The sequence below is a fragment of the Dasypus novemcinctus genome, chromosome 3 (genome assembly GCF_030445035.2).
Source record: "Dasypus novemcinctus isolate mDasNov1 chromosome 3, mDasNov1.1.hap2, whole genome shotgun sequence".
Lineage (NCBI taxonomy): Eukaryota > Metazoa > Chordata > Mammalia > Cingulata > Dasypodidae > Dasypus > Dasypus novemcinctus.
The window spans coordinates 31,835,114-31,851,423 of NC_080675.1; the positions used below are offsets into that span (position 1 = coordinate 31,835,114).

The window sequence follows — 16,310 nt, forward strand, 5'->3', positions numbered from 1 at the left end:
CACCTGTGTTGTATGTCTTTGGAAAGAGATTTTTGTGAGGCTTTTGTCAAGAGGCGGGCTAGGATGATAAATAGGAAACCCAGCTGGCCTGGGAGAATTCATAACCTCTTGGACTCTCTTTCTTCTTCTGCAAATGTAAGGTTTTGCCAAAACAAATACACCAAACTTTTGTCTAGCTTTAAATCGCATGGGTCTAAATGTGTTTGGATGCGTGGGAAGATTGGCTTGATTGTGGGACGGAGATCCTTTCTCTATTTAAGATTGGGTGAGCTGGGGAATAAAGCAGGAAGCCTGCTCTCTAGTGGTGAATGTATATATTGCTCTTTCGCACACCCTTCCAGTTGAATTTTCAGACGTAGGGTCCTTCTTTTCCCAACCCACCTTCCTTAATTACAGGGTTCTTAATTGTGCCACAGTTACAATACTTCATTGTCCAAGCTGAATTATAAAGAGTGAAGAGAGGGGAAGTCTCTTGCATTCACAATTTTTCTTAAAAGATTATTTTATTTATTTCTCTCCCTTCACACCCCCCTCCCCCTCCCCCCCATTGTTTGCTGCCTTATGCGCATTCGCTGTGTGTTCTCCTGTGTTCGCTTGCGTTCTCAGCAGCACTGGGAATCTGTGTTTCTTTTTGTTGTGTCATCTTGCTGTGTCGGCTCTCCGTGTGTGCGGCGCCATTCCTGGGCAGGCTGCACTTTCTTTTGCGCTGGGCGACTCTCCTTGTGGGGTGCACTCCTTGTGCATGGGGCTCCCCTTCGCAGGGGACACCCCTACGTGGCACGGTACTCCTTTGCACGCTTCAGCACTGCGTGTGGGCCAGCTCACCACATGGGCCAGGAGGCCCTGGGTTTGGACCCTGGACCTCCTATCTGGTAGGCAGATGCTCTATCCGTTGAGCACATCCGCTTCCCCCATTCATAGTTAATTGTGCCTGCCTGTAGGCATGACTGCGGGCAGACTTACAGGAGGGCGAACATGATTTGGACTGGGCAAGGAAACCAGCACCGAGCGTTTGTGGGTTCTTGAGAGTTCTGTAACCTTTACGTTTCCCCTCTTAAAGCCCTGTTGTGGCAAATCAGAGGGACAGAAGTCTCAATGGATAATTCATTCCTGGCCATTAAAATGTACAGGAAGCCACGCGACCCAGGCTTAGCAGGCGGCTTAGCAGGGGAAACTTACGAGTCGTGGTGCCCCTTTGAGATAAGAAGAAACCTACCTACCTTACTCTGCCTAGCCACCCCAAAAGGACAGCTTATAAACAAGAATAAAAGGCACTTTTGTGTCCACCCACTCCTTGGGGGGATAAAACAGAAATTGGTGGGTTATCAGAATTTGGTGTGTTATAAAGTATGAAAGCCTCATGCTCTATTAATTAATGGTTAATTTAAAATAGTTATTGAGCCAGTTGACAGTGGGGCCAGGGCCCACTCCTGGCCTCTGTGCCCACGGCTGCCTACCGGGTCTGTTCCCTTTGTCTGTTTCCTGCCCTACAGAGCTGAATGGAGCCAGGAGGCGTCGGCGGCCTCCCGCTGAAGGGGACTGCGGTTTTAGGGTCTCGGCCTCCACTGCAGCGAGATGCCCCGCGTGGCGATGGCTCTGTGAGGGCGAGGCCGCGGGCGCAGTGGGGCGGGTCAGCTGGTGAGGCTGCCACGATGCTATCATGGGGCAGGAAGGCCAGGTGTGCTGAATTCTCCACCGCCTTTAGGCTCAAATCTGCCAAGTTTTCAGGAATTGCTTTTACTTTTTTTCCCCCCAGTTTTTAGGAGGTACCGGGCATTGAACCCAGGACCTCATACATGGGAAGCGGGCCCTCAACCACTGAGCTACATCCGCTCCCCAATGAGAGTTGGTTTTTTCATTTGCTTGTTTGTTACATCTCCTAGAGTGGATGTAGTGGGTGTAGCTCGAGTGGTTGAGGGCCTGCTCCCCACGCAGGAGGTCCTGGGTTCAAACCCCAGTACCTCCTTAGAAAAAAAAAGGTGTTGCAAATGGTGTGTGAATTTATCATGAAGCAAATAAATTCCCAGAATCGCTCTTCTCCTACATGTTAATGTGATATGGGTGGCTTCCTCAGAACTTACTTTATATGTTTATACTGAGTACAACAAACCATTCTTCAGCACCTTTGCTAAAACATCTATTTGAGACGATTTTTTTTCTTCAGATGCTGAAGGGTACTTCGCTGCTTGCCCAACAGAGACAGCTGTGAATAGTTCTTTGAGTGAACCTCTGTACATTCCTGTGAAAGTTCATGATCTTTCAAGTGAAAAGCCTGAGAGCACAAACACTGATACTGGAAAAATTCCCCAAAAGTCTCTTATAAGTTTCAGTAATATTATGGAGATTTGACAACTTCCATCAAGTCGTGAATTGGAAGCTAATTTGTCACAAGTGTCATATTCTACTGTAAAATGATAGGAATCCCTCCTGGGAGCAGATGTAGCTCAAGTGATCGAGCGCCGCTTCCCATATATGAAGTCCTGGCTTCAAGTAGCAAAGTAGCAAAACTAAGCTTTTTTTCTCTTTGTGTGGTTTTTGGCAAATTTGTCATATCAAGAAGCATTTTTAGATGCACAAGTTGCTATAGTTAATATTTTGTCTTCAACTTCTGGACTTTTTACCTTCATCCTTGCTGCCATGTTTCCAAGTAACCGTGGAAATTGATCGACCCTTTCTCATCTATTAGGTGTAATTTTGAGCCCTGGAGGTGATGTACTGGTAAACCTGTTTGGGTCTGGACAATCTGCTGGAAGAGATACAGTAGGTTCCATTTGGTCTCTTGTTGGGATCATGCTCTCTGGTTCTTTGGTTTTGTGGGTCTGTTTAATTTGCTGCTCTTAAGACCAGTTTTCTTTTTATTTCATTATACTGGATTTGAGGATTTTGAGTTTCCCAGTAACGCAGAATTAATGTGCATTACCATTAATGGCTTTATTAGCACAGTTCTCTCCGAGTTCCTGTGGTTGTGGGGTTGCTTTCTGGCCTCATCATTGATAGGTACACAATGGCCTTGCAATACCTCTGTCTGTCATAGCTGATGTGTATGCCAAAGGTGCAGTTTTCTTGGTTATTTTTTTTTTAAGATTTATTTTATTTATTTCTCTCCCCTTCCCCCCAGTTGTCTGCTCTCTGTGTCCATTCGCTGTGTGTTCTTCTGTATCTGCTTGCATTCTTGTCACGTGGCACCGGGAAACAGTGTCTCTTTTTTTGTTGCATCATCTTGCTGTGTCAACTCTCCATGGGTGTGTTGCCACTCCTGGGCAGACTGAGCTTTTTTTGCGTGGCGTGGCTCTCCTTGCGGGAGCACTCTTTGCACATGGGGCACCCCTACACGGGAGATACCCCTGCATTCCTTGTGCACGGCAGCACTGCACGTGGGGCCTACTCACCACATGGGTCAGGAAGCCCAGGGTTTGAACCCTGGACCCTCCATATGGTAGGTGGATGCTCTATCAGTTGAGCCACAACTGCTTCCCTTCTTGGTTATTTTTTGCAGGCACTATCCCTGTTTTTTTTTCTTCCATTTTTTGTTGTAACTCTCCTATGCCATTATAATAACTGGGATCTTGTGATGGTGGAAATTAGAAGAATTTTTGCCTTTACATGCAGAAAACATCGAATTCAGAGAGCCCCAGAAGTCAGTGAAGAGTGGGACCAGTGCGAGAGTCTCAGTGCTACATGGTTTCTCAGGGGGGCGGCTGGTTAGCTGTTGTCTGTGGCCCAGGTTGGTGGTGGAATGCTGTGCAGCGAAGAGACAAGCCCTGACAAGTTTGAGTAGAAAATTGGATCAGTGCCTCTTCTGAAGAGTAACAGTTTCAGTTCTTTAAAACTCTAAAATATACTCTCCTCATAACTGTTTTCTTCTTCTTTTTATTATTTATTTATTTATTTATTTTTAGGTATCGGGATTGCACGGGGACCTTGTGCACGGAAGCTGGTACTCACCCACTGAGCTACAGCCGCTCCCCTGTTTTCTTCATTTTCACAAGGAGTACTTGGCTGTGTGCATAACCTGACAATTACAGGAATGTCCGTCCACAGTTCATCGACAGGATTGGCCTGCTTAACACAGCTCCAGGAACTCAGCTGATAAAACAATGTGAAGCAAGCAAGCAACAAAATGCTAATGTTCTAGGGATTTTATCTTCTAGAGATTATATTTGTTAAATGCTGGATTATATTATTAAAGTGTTTCTTCCAGGTAAAATATGAAAATAAACTGCCTGTAATAGGTATGGATTTTATTTTTGAGTTTTGTAGAATATTGCAAAGTAACAATGCAGAAAAAAATGTTTAATTTATGCAACAAGTTCAAACAAATTTGTGGGACTTTTTTGGTGTGTGTGACTTTTAAAAAAATAAATCATTGGGAAGCAGATGTGCTCAAGGGATAGAGCGTCCGCCTACCAAATAGGAGGTTGAGGGTTCGAATTCAGGGCCTTCTGGCCCATGTGGAGCTGGCCTGTGTGCAGTGCTGATGCGCACAAGGAGTGCCCTGCCATGCAGGGGTGTCCCCCGTGTAGGGGAGCCCCATGTGTAAGGAGTGTGCCCCGCATTATCCCATGCGAAGAAAGCACAGCCTGCCCAGGAGTAGTGCCACACATGTTGAGCTGATTCAGCAAGATGACACAACAGAAATAGACACAGATTCCTGTTGCCGCCAAGAACACAAGTGGACACAGAAGAACACACAGCAAATGGACACAAGAAAATAAATAAAATAAACCTTTAAAATAAAAAAAGAATAAATACTTGAGAAATGATCTGGTTTGCTTATACTACATATATTGTATTATCCTTTCATCACCTTAGATGCCTTGTACTTTAAATTTGTGACAAACCATGATAGATTTTAAAAGGGGAAGTATTATTGTAAAATGAAGAATTATGAATTCTAAAGACTTTTGCTCAAAATCTTATTGATAAAGCTCTGCTTAATTTAGAGTTTTGGAGCAATATTTCAAGAAATTTTCATAATGGAATGATTTTAATAGAAGTGATACAGAATATTATTAAAATAAAAGGTTTAAAATATTTATATATGTATTTGTGTATTATAGATATATCAAGAGGGCTTCTAGTTGTTTATTCTTTCACATATAAATGTGCTAAATTACAAAAAAAATTATTGAACATTTACTAAGGGCCAGGCTTAGGATAAAGGTGGAAGAAAGACAGCCCCTACCCTGATGGGATTTACAGCCTAGAGATCAAGGGAGACATGGAACAAATAATTGTACAGTATACAGCTATGGAGTCAGTGGCACTGGTGAGATACATAAATTAGCTAGGCAAAGTGTGTGTGTGTGTGTGTGTGTATGTGTGTGGGGTGTTCCAGGTTAAAAAAAAAAGAGCAGGTGCAAAAGTGCTGAGACAGGAAGGGGCAGGGAGTACCCTGGAACCAAAAGAAAGTCAGTTCTTTCTGAGCGGGAGGGAAGAGTGGATGAGGTGAAGCTGGAGAGTGAGGTTGGCGCCCACTCACAGGGCCCTGTGTCATGTTTATCCTCAGAAGAGTGGGAGAAGGGTGGGGCGCGTGACCAGGTTTGCATTTTTCAAGCTCACTCTGGTTGCAGACTGTGGAAGACTGCATGGGCGAGGGCCCGAGGGAGGGACAGGAGGAGAGGAAGGGGGCTGGTTAGGAAGCCATTGTGACAACTCAGGAGCAAGGGAGGCAGCCTGAGCTGGGCAGGTAGAGAGAGGTGGAGAGAGGCTGGGGCTGTCGGGACTGGCGAGGGCAGGACCCTGCTGACTGCCTGCGGATGGGGGCTGAAGGAGACATTGCCCTTTTGGTTCTGAACAGTCCCTGAGAAAACTGGCCATGAATGTCAATAATGAGGCAAGGTTTTCTGTTATCACTGCGTGTCCTGAAATTTTTTTTGAGGTTCTCAATTAATGAAATAAAAGAAAATAAAATTTTCTCTATGAACACAACTAAAGAAAGAAAAAAAATTTTTTTAATCAGGTAGGATTGCCAATTCAATCTAATAATAAACTCTTAGAACTAATAATTATTAGACTTAATAATGGTACTTTAAAAGGTGACTGTGAACAAGATAAATATACAACCACCAATAGCTTTTCTCTATACTAACAAATGGAATGACATTCCAGGCTCATGGTTGAAACAATTTATTATAAAAATACAACCAAAGCAAACTATATAATCTTCCAGTAAGGGTTAAAAAAAAAGGAGAAATTTTATTAAGGGAAAGAAAGTAGACACAAGATACTAAACATTGCTTGACTCCCTCTATACAAAATATAAATACAAATAAACTAGAGAGACAGAAATAGAATAGCAGCTGTGTATGGCAGGGGAAGCATAGAGAGATTGAGAGGTGATGAATTTTTGTTTTTTGTTTATTATTGGAGTAATGAAAATGCTTTAATATTGAATTGATGAGTGTACAACTATGTAGTGATTATAGCAAATACCATTGATTGTACACTTTGGATGGATTGTATGCTTTGTATGTATCAATAAAATTGATTTGTTGTTGTTTTTTTAAAAAATATCAATCTTTCTGAAATTAATTTGTAAATGTAATGCCCTTGCAATCAGAATCACAATGTGTGTGTCCTTAAATTAGGATTAAATGATTTGAAGATTTACCTTGTTGATTAGTTTGATTAGATTTCTATGTCTTTACTTAACTTTTGTCCATTGGACCTGTACTGTGCTGAGAATGGTGTACTTCTCTTGATTTTCCCTTGCTTTTCTTTCAATCTACTTTATGTAGGTAGAACAGTCACTCTCCCCACCCCAAGGATAACACTATATTCACTATCCACACCATAGATGCATTTGCGTCTTTGACTTCAAGTAAATGGAGTCATATATAGCAAGTATCCTTTTTGGTTCTGACTTCTTTTATTCAGCAATTTATTCATAAGATTCATCTATACTGTTGCATGTAGCTAGACAACATTTTCATTGCTGTTTACTGACCCGTTGTGTGTACCTACCATAGTTTACTTACCCATTCTGCTATTTAAAGACACTTGTATCGTTTTGGGTTTTAGGCTATGACAAATAAAATTTCTACAAACATTGTTTTTTAAAAAACTTTTTCCAGCCAGGGCTCCTGCTGTTTTATTACAACATTACCTCTTGTTTTTATAAAATGTACCAAGATTTAAATCGATAACTTTATTTTACATGTAAAAAACCCTAAAAAACCAGTTTCTTTTATCACCAATTTTAGAGTTGCCTTCTGTTTCTTCTGTTTTGTTTGTTTTCTTTTTTAACCAAAGAGTAAATAGAAGAATATGTTTATTTTGGTAGCTATTCATTTTACTCTTAAAAATGATTGGTGGATTTTAGCCCAAAAATTGAGGAATTTGCTGCCAGAATGAAAAATATGTAAAGTAATGATTACAGTGCAGTAAAAATGTGGATTAGTACTTGTTTATTCCTTTAATTGATTATTTGACTGTTTATAAAAAAAGTTGCTTTATTTCTTTAAACATCTTCAAAAGATGACCTTTTGTTATCACATTTGTAGCCGAAAGAAGCAGAGAATTTCATTGTTCTGCATTTGGTTCTTGGTTGACCAGATATAAATGAGCTTTACAAAAGTGTAAATTAAAAACTGTCACTTCTGTTTGCCTCCATCAAAACTTGATTTTTCCCCTAGCTGTTAATTTAAGGTTGCCTTTCCGAATAACACACAGAGTTTGTGTTGATTTTTGAATATTTGTTTATATCTAGGGGTAATGGAAAATGTAAATCCCATGTAACCTTTATTCATGCCACCTATATCATATTATTTCATTTTCCCAAAAGTCCTTTAATTCTAACTTAACACCAGCAGTATTTTAGTAACTTTTTCTTTAACATACTTGGAAGATGATTTATCAAGCTGAACTGTCTTTAGACGTAATTATTGTGAATGTCTTTTATTTTATCATGGTGAGTCACATGGCTCTGATGTTCAGTTTGTATTTTTGGAATTGCTTTATTTAGAATTAAAACAGACCAACATTAAACGTGTGTATTTTTTAAAGAAAAAAAACTTTTAAATTTTGAAACATTTTCAAACTTTTTAAAAATATTTTAAAAATTAAATTAAATTTAATTTTTTATCTCTCTCCCCTTCCCCACCCCCCTAGTTGTCTGTTTTTTGTGTCTATTTTGCTGCGTGTTCTTCTTTGTCTGCTTCTGTTGTTGTCAGCAGCACAGGAATCTGTGTTTCTTTTTGTTGCATCATCTTGTTGCATCAGCTCTCGGTGTGTGTGGTGCCATTCCTGGGCAGGCTGCACTTTCTTCTGCGCTGGGCGACTCTCCTTACGGGGTGCACTCCTTGCGCGTGGGTCTCCCCTACGTGGGGAGCAACCCTGAGTGGCACAGTACTCCCTGCGCGCATCCGCACTGTGCATGGGCCAGCTCCACACGGGTCAAGGAGGCCCGGGGTTTGAACTGCAGACCTCCCATGTGGTAGACGGACTCCCTAACCACTAGGCCAAGTCCGCTTCCCCATTTTCAAACTTTTAAGAACACTTAAAAAAATAACACAAATCCTGTACAGAGAACTCCAATATACTCCTAACCCCCTTGATACCAAGATCCATCAATTTTAATATTTTGCTACATTTGCAGTATCATTCTATCTATCTATCTATCTATCTGTCTGTCTATCTATCTATTTCCTGAACATTTGAATGCGGGTTGTATACATCATGTTCTTGAACACTTAATATTGCCATATACATGTCCTAAGAAAAAGGATATTCATTTCTGTATCCACCTTAAAGTGAAGATATGAAGTTCAAGAAATTTAACATTTTTAGAAAGCTTATTGTCTATATTCCATTGTTTTCATGTCTCAATAATGTCCTTTTATTTTCTCCTCTCTTGTTAGATTCTGACCAGGATCATGTATTGCCTTCAATTGTTATTGTCTTTTTAGTTGTGTGTGTTTTTTTAAAATTTATGGGCACATATATATATAACATAAACTTTCCCATCTCAACCACTCCCAAGCATTCCATTCAATGGGATTAATCATGCTCACCACTTTCTACTACTAAAACTTTCTCATCTCCCCAAACAGACCCTCTACCCATTTTGCATTAACTTCTGTTTCCCTTGCCCTGCACCCCTGGTACCCTGTGCTCTATTTTCTGTCTCTGTGAGCTTGCATTGTCGGTGATATTTTCTTTGTAGTTACCATAGGGCTTATAGTTAATATTCTAAAACTGCAGCAATTTTGTTTGCTTTGACACCAACTTAACTTAGATAATATACACAAATTATGCTCTTATACTTCTCCATCCTCCCATTTTTATGTAGTTCTTGTCACAAATTACAAGTTTATACATTAGGAGTCCAAAACTACTCATTTATCATTACATTTTATACATTCACCTTTTAGATCCTGTAAGAGGTAAAAAAGTGGAGTTACAAACTAAAATACAATAATACTGGCATTTATATTTACCCATATCATTACCTTTGCTGGAAATCTTTATTTCTTCATGTGACTTTGATCTATTGTCTATAGTCCTTTCCTATCAACCTGGAGAATTCTCTTCAGCATCTCTTGTAGGGCTGATCTAGTGATGACAAACTCCCTTAGCTTTTGTTTGTCTTGGAATGTCTTAATTTCTTTCTCATTTTTGAAAGACAGTTTTGCCAGATATAAAATTCCTGGTTGGCAATTTTTACTTTCAGCAGTTTAAGTATGTCACCCCATTGCCTTCTTGCTTCCATGGTTCCCATTGAGAAATCAGTTCTTAATCTTATTGAGGCTCCCTTGTGTGTGACAAATAGCTTCTCTCTTGCGGCTTTCAGCATTTTCTCTTTATCTTTGTAATTTGACAGTTTGGTTGTAACATTCTGGGGTATGGGTCTATTTGAGTCTATCCTGTTTGGACTTTGTTGAGTGTCTTGGATGTGTATATTCACGTGTTTCATTAAATTTGGGAAGTTGTCAGCTGTATATCTTTGAATACTCTGCCTTTTTCTTTCTTTCCTTCCTCCCTCCCTCCCTCCTTCCTCTCTTCCTTCCTCTCTTCTTCCTTTCTTCCTCCCTCCCTTCCTTCCTTCCTTCCTTCCTTCCTGGACTCCCACAATGCATATATTGGTATGTCTGATGGTGTCTCACAGGTTCCTCAGGCTCTAAACCACTTTTCTTCATTATTTCTTCTTTCTCCTCCTCAGGCTGGATGATTTCAATTGTCTTATCTTTAAGTTCATGATTCTTTCTTCTGTCCGCTCCAATCTGCTGCTGCACACCTCTAGGGAATTTTTAATTCCTGTTACCATGGTCTTTAGCTTTGTTTGGTTCCTTTTTATAAATTCCATTTCTCTATTGATATTCTCTTTGTGTTCACCTGTTGTTTTCCTGATTTCCTTTAGTTCTTTGTCCATGTTTTTATTTAGTTCATTAAATATAATTAGGACCATTTTTAAAAAGTCTTCATCTGGTCTATTCCAGGTCTGGTTCTCCTCATTGATGGTTTCTAATGCTTTAATTTTCTCCTTTGCCTGGGTCATCACTTACTGTTTCTTTGTTTGTTTTGTAGTCATGTGGAAACTTGGATATTTTGATATTTTAATGTGCAATACTGGAATTTAGACTATGAGGGGTCTATTTCTTAAGTTTATATCCAGATAGAGTTATGATAGAGATTTCCTTGAATGCTAGAAGGTAAAAAAAAAAAAAAAGAAGGGAAAAAGAAAACCTTTGCAGATTGACCTGAGCAAGTGCGCTACTTAGGGCTTTTCCCTATAATGAGTTTGGAGAATAGCTCCAGGCCGAGGTATAAGGACCTCCCTGATCCTTTCTGAGCATGCATCTCATCTTAGGCATGCTTGAGTGCCCTAAGAATTCCCCTTTTTGCACAGACACAAATGTCCCTTCTTCCCCTGGATACAGTTTCCTCACAGTCCCCAGCACTGCACTTATGTCCCACATCCAGAAATCCTTGTCCCAGGTAGCGTGACTTGACCGCTCTCCCACTGCGTTTGGTAGGAGAGTACTGTGAGCTGTCTTCTACTTCTAGGATAAGTTCAGGGCTGGTGAGGCCCCGAGGCCACCTCCAGACAGACTGGGCCAGACATATATGAGCACGAGGGTTTCTCTGCTCCCTCCAGAACGAGGAGCAGGGATCTGGTGCAGGGAGCACAGGCCAGCTCTGCACCAAGCCAGTGAGAGGTGAGGGCGGGGCCAGCCAGGGTGCCACAAGAACCTATCACTTCTAAGGAGCCTTTTTCTTGATTTGGCATTCGCCCTGTTACTACAGTCCTTCAATTTTTTTCTGGAGTTTTGAGGACGATGTTTCTGCCAGTTCTTGCTGGTTGTCCAATGCTTCTGCGGGGGGACAGGTCCCTGAAGCTCCTTATTCTGCTATCTTGATTGGGGTGGGACCGAACATACTTGTATGGCTCTTTGGGCGCATATTTTATTTGCTTGTCTGCTGGGAAATACCTGAGAGTGGAATTGTTGGGTCATAGGGTACCAATTGGCTTTTCTTCCCCCCCAGGGAATAAAAAAGTTAACCAAAGTATTTTATTGGTTCATTCTTGAACAATATCACAGAACTGAAAGAGAATGGAAAGGGGGGATTTTTCAGCAAGGGTTGTTTTCCACTTAATTGGCACATAAGCAGCAAGATTAATGAAAGTACTTATTACAAACTAAAAAACTTACATGCTTTTTAAAAAAGTCTTTATCACACTTTTCATTCATAGGGGGCATGAACAAAACCTCAAGACATGAAAAATCCATACTCTTTTCTTCAAATAGCTTAATAATCATTAAAATGATTGCAAAATAGCCATATACCCTAATTAAAATAATGAAAGAGAACACAAACATTAAACATAGATTATTAACATGTACTGTAAAATACAATACTGGCATGGATCCCAAAGATCAAGCTCGCTATTCAGTTCAGCCAATACTTTCCTTTCTTGTAGCCTATCATATATCAAAGATAGGCAAGGCAAACTCCTCAGCACAGTTTTTGGTCTTTAAATATCTTTTTTGTCTAAAAAATTACTATGATATGCAGTGGTACTTCATCATAATTATACAGTCATGTACAGATTTATGTGTATGTGTGTTTATAGTCTGCCAAGATCTTAATTTTAATTTATTTTTCAAATTTCCCCAAAATATTCTGCCATCTGAGAGAATAAAGCTCTATGAAAACAGGGCATTTGAAAACAAACAGTGAACTGAGGTTATGACATCAGATGGCAAAGTGCCAAAGTCCTCATAAACTATACAGAAAATTTCAAAACCTTGCAGCCTGGAAATACATATGTAGGAAGACAGGTCAGCCCCTAAAAGGTCACTGTGTCTCTCTCTGGTTCACCCTAAAGAGTCAGGATGGGACTGGAGTCTCAACACTCCCATTGGTAAGGGAAGGTCCAAGATTGCAGCCTGTTTGGCAGTGCCGATGCCAGTGACTTCTTAAGCCAAGATAAAGTCAGGATATTTCAAGCAGCTGTGTGGGATGCTTGGGTCCTCTAACACTGGTCTCCAGTACTGCCCAGCTGGGGAAGCTCCTCCAGTGATGGTTAACCATGAAGGACCAGAGGAGTCCTTTGCTGGGTTGGGTGATGGAATCGCTGAAAGTGTCCTCCTCTGTTGTTCCTTGGAGTAGAACAGGTTAAATAACCAGGTTATCGTAACTGACACACTTCTTTTTTGTTCTTATGGTTCATAATCCTCCCTCTCTTTGGTGTAGTTTGTTTCTGGGTTTTCCATTACTCCATGCCTCTGGCTTTTATTGCTTTTAAGATCTCCTCTGGGATGGGGTGATTCGCTTATTTTACAGCCCAGATTTCTTTGGGGGTTTTCACGGGGGTATCTAGGACAATACCTCTTTCTCTCTGGGGCCCCAGAACCTTGGGCAGTCAGACTCCTTATTCTTCAGGGACCCCTTTGTCCATTGTCCCATCTGGGTTGCCAGTTAATACTGATCAAAGTAGGTTTTTCCCACCCGATGTACTTCACAGACCATTTTCTGAGACCTGGGGGTTTCAGCCTTTTAGAGTTTAGTTGCTTGTGCAGAGCAAAGGAGTTCAGTGGCCTAATGACCCAAAAACTGCCTCCTCAATTGGCTTTTGATGACTCATTTTTATACATGAACAGACAGCCAGGGTCACCAAGCATTTGAGGAAAACCTTTGTAAGTGAAAGACACAAGCAGAACTACTCAGCAAATAAACCAACAAACAAATACAGATGTGTCTAGTTTTCCTACCTCCAGTGTCAAGGACCTTCATCTTCCGACATGGCCTGGACCCTCCTGTTGTCTTCTTCACATGTCATTACAAATATAAACATCGTAGTGGACTTAGTAGCTGTCACTGTGCGTGTAGAGCTTATGGGCAGTTGGATCATGGCACAGGCTGTTCATATTTTGCCACTTCTTTGGCACTGGATGCTGGTGTACTTTTTCTGTTTTGGTCTTTGTGTCATACATGTAGAATATTTCTTCATCTTTGATGGATGCTATCCTGGATATATATCTCAAGGAGGTTCCACCTGAGCTACATCTGCTCCTAGTCTTTTTATATAGAATAGCCATACCGCAGGCCAGGAAGACAGTACTGGCCGCAGGATGAAACAGGCTGGTTTCCCAGACCAGAGATGCTGGGAAGGTGGTCTCATTGACTTTGGCCATCATGATGTTTCTTCTGGCTTCTTCAGTTGAGTATATGTCTCAGTGGCCTATTTCATTATTAGAGATGTCCAGATCTTGACAGGAGGAAGAACTATAGGAAAAATAATTGTTTTAAGTTGCATTTGGCAATGACCTGTTTGGATATTTTAGAAGTATCATTCACCTGGCACATGTCAGAGTTATACAGTTATAGTAGAGTATGTGGTTCTTGTATATGACCATTCTAGAGTCTTGTTCTTCAATTAACAGACCTGCAGAGATTATAGCACTGAGCTGTTCTAAGTTGGTGTAGTCTTTTTTTTTTTTTAGTACCGGGTATTGAACCCAGGACCTTGTACATGGGAAGCAGGCACTCAACCACTGAACTACATCTACTTCCCAATGAGAGTTGGTTTTTCCATTTGCTTGTTTTTAGGAGGTACCACTTGAGCTATATCTGCCCCTAATCTTTTTTATATAGAATAGTCAAACATATGTGGTTCTTGACTATGACCATTCTAGAGTCTTGTTTTTGAATTAACAGACCGGTAGAGAGTATAACACTGAGCTGATCTAAGCTGGTGTATTCTTCTTATATAGACTAGCCAAATACAACTCACACAGCTGGAAAGTGGCTAAGCTGTGATTCAAACGCAGTTTGTCTGACTCTGAGACGTTATGTCAGGGGCTTTCAAATGTTTTTGAGCATGATGCATGATGTGAAGTCCACTTTACACTGCTACCCACAACAAATACTTAAGTGAAAAACAAAGCTCACCACACTTCCCACCTGTAAGTCACAGTGATATTTTCGATTCCCCAAATCCTGGTCTTGACTTGTTAAATTGATCTCAGCTGATCTGAGCCCCGCCAAGGCCATTGCCTCCCTTACACTACTATTCAAGGACCTTGAGTGGCGCAGCGAATTGCTCCGGCTCCATAAACGGCAGAACTGGGTCTAGAACCCTGGTCATCAGGACCAAAGTCCAGGGCGCTTTGCCTTCGTCATCCTGGAAGGGGAGCTGCACGTCTTGGCATCTGTGAAATCGCCACTTCCTGGAGGTTGCTGGGCCTGAGCCACGCAGTGTGGAGGCTGCATCTCTGCAGTGGCAGGGTACCACGGGCTGTTCCTTACTTCACCAAAGATGGACCCAGGCAGGGTACCTATTCCCCCAGCGCCTTGCTCAGGGCTGGGCCCAGGAGCTAGAGTGCCAACAGCTCTGCCCCAGCGTTTGAAGTTCACGCCAGGGAGGACCCTGGTTTCTTTTTCCAGCTCCTCCATTCGCTTGGTGCAATTTTGCACATGTTGAACAATTGTTTTCTCATAACTTTGTAGCCGTCAGAGCAGGGTCTCATCAGACTAACCATCTGGGTAGGATGCTTTGCGTCAGCCGGCCCCAATCCTGTGTCGTTTGCCTGGGGACGGTTGTCTTCATAGATTCACAGGCTGTGCTTTTCACCACTCCCCCCATCTCATCCTTCAAAGCCCAGCTGAAGCCCCACTTCTACCCTGATTTCTTCCCAGCCCTCTCTGCCCTCAAGAATCTTTCCATTCTCTGAAGAACATATTGTCCCCACAAGACATGTGAGCTGTCTCAGGAACTGCCCTGTTTCCCACTCTGTCGTCTTTCATTCGTGTAGAGACATAAGCTAGAACCCAGGATCCACCTCTTACAAGCTGTGTGTCTTGAGCAAGTCACTTAGCCTCTCTCAATCTCTTTTTCCTTATCAGTACATTGCCTACCTTTCAGAGTCGACAAAAGGACAACAGGAGAGAATGCCTATAAAGTGCCCAACCTATTGTATCATCTTTATTATGCATTCAACAAACATCTATCAAATCCCTCCTCTGTGAAGATACTGTGCTGTTTTCCTCCTAATTGAAAAATTAAGGCTGCTTAGGGCTTTGGGAATGAAATAGAACGAATCCCAATCTAGTTGGCAGGACAGTGAAACTCACATGATGCAGGTGAGTAATCATCCAAGGTGGCGCTCAAACACCAAGGAAACCTGGACTTGTTTTGGTCACTGCTGTCCCTGGTGCCTGTAGCTGTGCCTGGCACCTGTAGGCCTCAATAACTATACATGAATAAATGAATGACTGGGAGAGACCTCTCATATGTCTGGGGCACGCTCCTCATTTTAGCTGAGGAAATGGGGTCCCGGAAGAGATAACAACTGCCCCCTCAAGGGCCCAAGGGAGTTGGGGGAGAGCTGGCTTAGAACCTCCCGGCCACTTCCCCTTGGGTGGCTGTCCCTCCACCACAGTCTTGGTTGAAATCAGATGTGCCTCGGAATCCCACTGCATGAACTCTGGGTTTGTGATAGTTTAGAAGAAGAGCCAATTTAATCCTTACCAAAATTATCCAAGGAACCAAGAACGTGGTACATAACACAAACAGGATTTAGGGGACATATTTAGTCTTTCTGAAAGTAAAAACTTTCAAGAATTTTAGAAGCACTCTTTTCAAGACAATCGACTTGCTAATAACAAATTATTCTTGTCTATTTTAACACCATCAATTAATTGGCTCCTACAATAGCCTAGTATGGATATATAGCTACATAAATACATGGATACTTACCTTCAAGACTTAAAAAATATTCTATTTTTGGTTTATCTAGATATTTTGTATAATAGGGTTCATATCGGTATTTTCCTGAGTCTGCAAAGGGCCCTTCTCTCTAATC

The 16,310-nt window shown here is 41.5% G+C and overlaps 1 pseudogene; it reads left to right on the top strand.

Moving 5' to 3' along the window:
- The first annotated feature begins 619 nt into the window (after positions 1 to 619).
- On the top strand, positions 620 to 3,772 carry LOC101427235 (solute carrier family 35 member F5-like; annotated as a pseudogene).
- Positions 3,773 to 16,310: the final 12,538 nt, after the last annotated feature.